Source organism: Adiantum capillus-veneris, chromosome 6 (genome assembly GCF_014529385.1).
Source record: "Adiantum capillus-veneris isolate H3 chromosome 6, ASM1452938v2, whole genome shotgun sequence".
Taxonomy (NCBI): domain Eukaryota; kingdom Viridiplantae; phylum Streptophyta; class Polypodiopsida; order Polypodiales; family Pteridaceae; genus Adiantum; species Adiantum capillus-veneris.
In genome coordinates this window covers 8,162,773-8,168,564 of record NC_140936.1, presented here as the reverse complement: position 1 = coordinate 8,168,564, position 5,792 = coordinate 8,162,773, and the positions used below count along the sequence as shown (strand labels likewise).

At 43.4% G+C, this 5,792-nt stretch overlaps 1 pseudogene; it reads right to left on the bottom strand.

The window, feature by feature from the left end:
* Positions 1 to 220: 220 nt before the first annotated feature.
* On the bottom strand, positions 221 to 754 carry LOC147455104 (uncharacterized; annotated as a pseudogene).
* Between the last annotated feature and the right edge of the window lie 5,038 nt (positions 755 to 5,792).

Here is a 5,792-nt window from a genome sequence, read left to right as displayed (position 1 = left end):
ACTTCTGAGAGGAAGGAAAAAAGGAAAAATCCCGCTTAGATTTTGAGGAAAATAATGTAAAAATAGTAATAAAAAAAAATCACAAAAGGATGACTTATTCTCTTCCCCTTCATAGTTGCTTGTGTGGCGATTATTGCTTATACCTTTTGGGTGCTGCTCTGTGTTCACGAAACCAAGATACCTCAGCCTCTTCAACTACATTCTGCTCCAGCTCTACACCTCAGTTGACCAGGACATCTCGCTTGACCTCACTTCCGCATCCTCCACTACTCCTCCAGTTATAAGTATGTCTTCCATTCTGTTCCTCTTCCATGACCACCACCGCCACGCTGCTCTTGTGAAAACCTTCCTTCCCCATCGTCTCACGATATTGAGAATTCACCATTTTGCACCGCATTACCACCAACATAGCCACCTTTTCTACCTCTGTACTCACCACCATTTTGATGATTCCAGTCATTATAATCACTGCAATCACCTCACCCCATTTCCCATCTAGGCATGTTGTAACCATATGTTGAACCCTTGTCACGGTTCCCAAACTCACCCCCATCTCCTCTATGATCACAACCTTGATCCCTACCACCATGAGCCTGTGACTTTCTCAGAGTTTGAGAGGGAGGAGACGACTTGGTGGGATGTCTGGCAAGAGCGGCAACTTGTTGCCGCCCTTGCTACAAGGAAGGAGGTTTCTTAACGTCTTCCTGAGCAGAAGCAGCTCCAACATGCGCGATGAGGATTGTAAGCTCATCATTCTCGACCAACTGATGCAAATGGGTTTTGGGTCGCCATCGCCTCGGTTATGGAAAGAGGCACCCACCCACACAAATATGCAACACTCACAAAGAGCAAAGGCTCAAAGAGTCTCTCTCTCTCTCTCTCTCTCTCTCTCTCTCTCTCTCTCTCTCTCTCTCTCTCTCTCTCTCTCTCTCCACGCTTGTGCAGGAGTCACTCAGCGGATGGTCAAAATGAGGATACGTGTCCGAGGAAGGGGGCCAGAATCCCTCCCAGCTGTATAGACAATACAGATTCTGCTTAGTTTTTTTCGTACTCAAACATTTTATCGAATTTATTAGGCTTTTTTTGGTACCTGGAGATTTTATCGAATTCATCACTTTGTAACTTGTTTGGTCTCATAGGTCACTTCGGCTTTTTTGAAGACAATAATGTGCATTGTGAAAAGGATGTTCGCGATGAGGATTCAAAGCAGTGCCCACTGCCACTATCCAGTGTCCACGCCTGTCACCGGCCCAATCACGCCCTTTCACACTCACGATCCCGCAATGGACCACACAAACACACTCACAACACATGTGTGACCGCTTACCATCTCACACAATTCAGACCAATCATTTTTTCAAGCATAAGAGAATTTTTTATAAAATTACGTTATTTTTCACATTTTTGCATTGTTTTTCTCTATTTCGTACTCAAACATTTTACCGAATTTATTAGATTTTTTTTGGTACCCAGAGATTTTATCGAATTCATCACTTTGTAACTCGTTTGGTCTCATAGGTCACTTCGGCCTTTTTGAAGACAATAATGTGCATTGTGAAAAGGATGTTCGCGATGAGAATTCAAAGCAGTGCCAACTGCCACTGTCCACGCCTCTCAATGGCCCAATCGTGCCCTTTCACACTCACAATCCCACAGTGGACCACACAAACGCACTCACAACACATGCGTGATCGCTTACCATCTTACACAATCCAGACCAATCATTTTTTCAAGCATAAGAGAAATTTTTATAACACTACGTTATTCTTTCACATTTTTGCGTTGTTTTTCTCTATTTCGTACTCAAACATTTTATCGAATTTATTAGAATTTTTTTGGTACATATTTTATCGAATTCATCACTTTGTAACTTGTTTGGTCTCATAGGTCACTTCGGCCTTTTTGAAGACAATAATGTGCATTGTGAAAAGGATGTTCGCGATGAGGATTCAAAGCAGTGCCCACTGCCACTGTCCAGTGTCCACGCCTCTCAATAGCGCCCTTTCACACTCACTATCCCATAGTGGACCACACAAACGCACTCACAATACATGCGTGACCGTTTATCATCTCACGCAATCCAGACCAATCATTTTTTCAAGCATAAGAGAAAATTTTATAAAATTACGTTATTTTTCTCTATTTTGGGGCAAAATTTCTCATTTTTCCCTTGCTTTGAATCGGCAAAAACGACACAATTTTTTGGATTTTTGCGTTATTTTACTCTATTTCATGGTGAAATTCCTTCTTTTTCCCTTTCTCTGAACCCGTGAAAACGGCACGATATTAAGAGACATTTTTTCCTAACACTAGGACTCTAGACTACAAAGCTATGGGGGCTCTGAGCCTCTCTCTCTCTCTCTCTCTCTCTCTCTCTCTCTCTCTCCATGCAATGTCGGCATTTTTTAAATTAAAAACAACACAATATTAAGCTGAGACACATTTTTCACGAACACTACTCCCAAGTCTTCTCTCTCTCTCTCTCTCTCTCTCGTCAATGGTCATGCAGTCTCCCGTCTCTCTTACTCCAGGGCCGACGTCTAGGTTGCTTACACACGCTAAGTCTCTCTCTCTCTCTCTCTCTCTCTCTCTCTCTCTCCTTCCTATTGCACATGCGCACTCTCATGCTTGCTACCGGCCGCTCCGAACTATCTGTTTGTGTCGCTAAGCTCCAAGGGACACTGACCAGATCAATCTCTTACTGACACGGGGTCGAGGGAGAGGGCCGGAATCCCTTCCCCTATTATTGTTAAGGGAAATTACCAAAAGACCTCTCTAATTTGTGGAAATTTCTGAAATATCCCTCAGATTTCAAAAATTCCCAAAATACCTTTGTACCTATTTTGGTTGAATTGTTCAAGATTTCGTAATCTTTTTCCACTTTTGACAGTCAAGATCGGTTTTTGAGTGCTTATCATTATGTCTAAAAATAATGAAGTAATTCATCCCCAAAGCCTACACAACCACCTTAAATTTTAGTTATAGCACGTTGTATTGATAAACAATCAGTTTGCTTCTGAAAAGCTACAAATTTTTTAACCTTTGGAGGTATTCAATCTCACAACCAGGGGTATTTTGGGAATTTTGGAAAATTTGGAGGGCAACAACTCACATGAGAGAGAAAGACAGAGAGAAAGAGAGGATCGCCTTCTCTGTGCAATTCTTGCTGCAAACACCTCGCATGAGAGAGAGAGAGAGAGAGAGAGAGAGAGAGAGAGAGAGAGAGAGAGGATCAACCACCTGTTCCGCTACTCGTTCCTAGCCTTCTCTCGCAGGCTCCAAAATTCTTGTGCAAGGCATGTCTCATGGAGGTGTGGTGCGGTCAAAGGGCGTGCCAGGGCCACAACCGACAATCTTCCTTGCACCAGCATTGGATGTGTTCAGATCCAGTTGCACGGGATCTATCTCATTAGTGAGAGAGAGATGAGCGATGATGATGATGGCAAGGCAGGGTCAAATGGAGTGGAGTGGCTCTGGGAGAAGCAAGCAACGCCAACATGAGCAACCTGTGGCTCTTCAGCTGTTGTGCACCAAAATCCATGCAGGCGGTGGCCTCTCACTCCCTCTCGCTATGCGCCTCGACCATGGCATCCATGCAGCTCCTTGGGGTTGTCGTAGCTTGCTGCTATAGTCAGCATGCAGGCCGTAGTGCTTAGCAGCATCCATTGCAACGCACTTGGGCTAAATGGAGTGGAGTGGCTCTGACCAAAGCAGCAAGTAGCGCCAACATGAGCCACCTGTGGTTGAACTCTTCAGCTGTTGCATGCCCAAATCCATGTAGGAGGTGGCCTGCCTCGCAACCTCTCGCTCTGCGCTTCCACCATGGCATCCACGCAGCTCCACCAGGCTACTGTAGGTCCACGAAACGCAAGCGAAGTGGAGGAGGGGAGAGAGAGAGAGAGAGTGCAGCTATCAAGGGACTTTCGCTCCGTAGTCTGCAACCACTTCTCCTCTGTATTTAAAACAATTAATCCCCTTGGCACACCATTCAAACAAAGAACTGGCCAGTGATAGGCGAAGGCCGCCTCTCTCTCTCTCTCTCTCTCTCTCTCTCTCTCTCTCTCTCTCTCTCTCTCTCTCTCTCTCTCTCTCTCTCTCTGTGCGACTGTCTGGCTGCAGACTATATCCGTCGGATGAAGGAAATCTTGCCATGTGGTAAAGAGGGGGGACCGCAATCCCTCCCCCTTTCATAATAGTATAGATTTGACATGCTCTATTTTAATATTAAGCTTCTTTGATATGCTCTATGGTGTACCAACATTTTTGGCTTTCTAAAAAAAACCCTTAGTCTTGTGTTGTGTTGGGTTAGGGAAACTTTCATTGTTTTTAGTGCATGATGGAGACTTACCTTTCAATTCACATCGTGACATGTTTTCACTTTTCTTGCATTCTATTGTGAAGCTTCACCTTGCATAATTTTAGTAAATTTTACACGCACACACATGTGTTTTTTTTTTTGCATTCTATTGTTTAAGAATACTAAAGTGAAGTTTCACCTTGCATAATTGTAATAAATTCTATATACACACACATATATTAATTAGTTCTTTTTATTTCACCTTTCATTTCACAACTTCACATGGCTTTACATTTCTTGCATTCTATAGCTTGATTCCAGTCAGTGTTAACGTTCGAGAAAATCTCTTTTATTAAGCGGCCGCTGGTTGAGTTTCCTCCTCACAAAGAAGAAAACCGGAAATACTAACAGAAATTTTGAGATTTGTAAAATTTTTGGAGGACTTTCTTACATATTTCATCGGTTTTTCTTCCGTTTACCATGGTTTGCAACTAGCTAGTCTCGATTTTCAATCGGCTCAAGACTAAACTGAGGCAATCCTTTCTCAAACACTAATACTAGTTTAATTCAACCTAACAATTTTATCACTTTCTTATTGTTTTTGAAAGCCGCCGTGACCCATTCACTTGTTTTATATGGCGTTCTTGTAGGGTTGAAGCATCAAGCGGCCAATGGCGGTGCAAATCAGCTCATTAAGGTCGCATTGCCTTTTGCGATTCACACTTTTATGCATTGATCTCAACTTTGTGTGCACATATTTAACATTATCAAATTTTTGCGGTGTAGGTACCATGGACTCCAACCTAAATCAATTTTTCGACTCCCAATTGTAGGTACCATGGACTTCCGTTTTCTCAATCCACTTTCTATCCATATCCCCGCCCTTTCACATACCACCTCATGGCTACCAAGCCATGATATACTCTCCCTCTATCTCTCCTAATTTGCCCTTTATGTTTAGACCCTCGAATTATGGTTCTCAAATTCCACCACATCATCCCTCTCCTTCTCTAAATGCTCATAGCCCACATTCTCCTATGGCTACACACCCTTCTCATCCCTCACCCCCTTTGAGTGCCACTAGTCCTAACTCCAATATGGACTTTGCCCCTGATCATGTGGCATCCACTCCATCACCCAACCCTACCCTTTAATCCTATGCGAGCTTCTCAACCCAAGGCAAGCCGTACCAAATCATCGAAGAGGAAAGAAGTCACCGACAAGCAGGTTGTGCTACAAAACCAAACCGTAACAAAGAAGTCCAAAGCCTCGAAGAAGAAGAGCACCATCGACTTTGGAGATGATGACAACGGTGACAACAAGGAAAGCAAGTGGAAAGATTTGTGGGTGGACCAACTCATTCATATCCGGGTGGTGGGGCATGAATGAGGAGTTAAATAATCTCGATAAGCAAGGGATTAATTTATGGGCAAAGGTGGCTGCTAAACTAGCCACCACTTACCCTGACTTTGATAAAGATAGTGAAAGTTTTCGC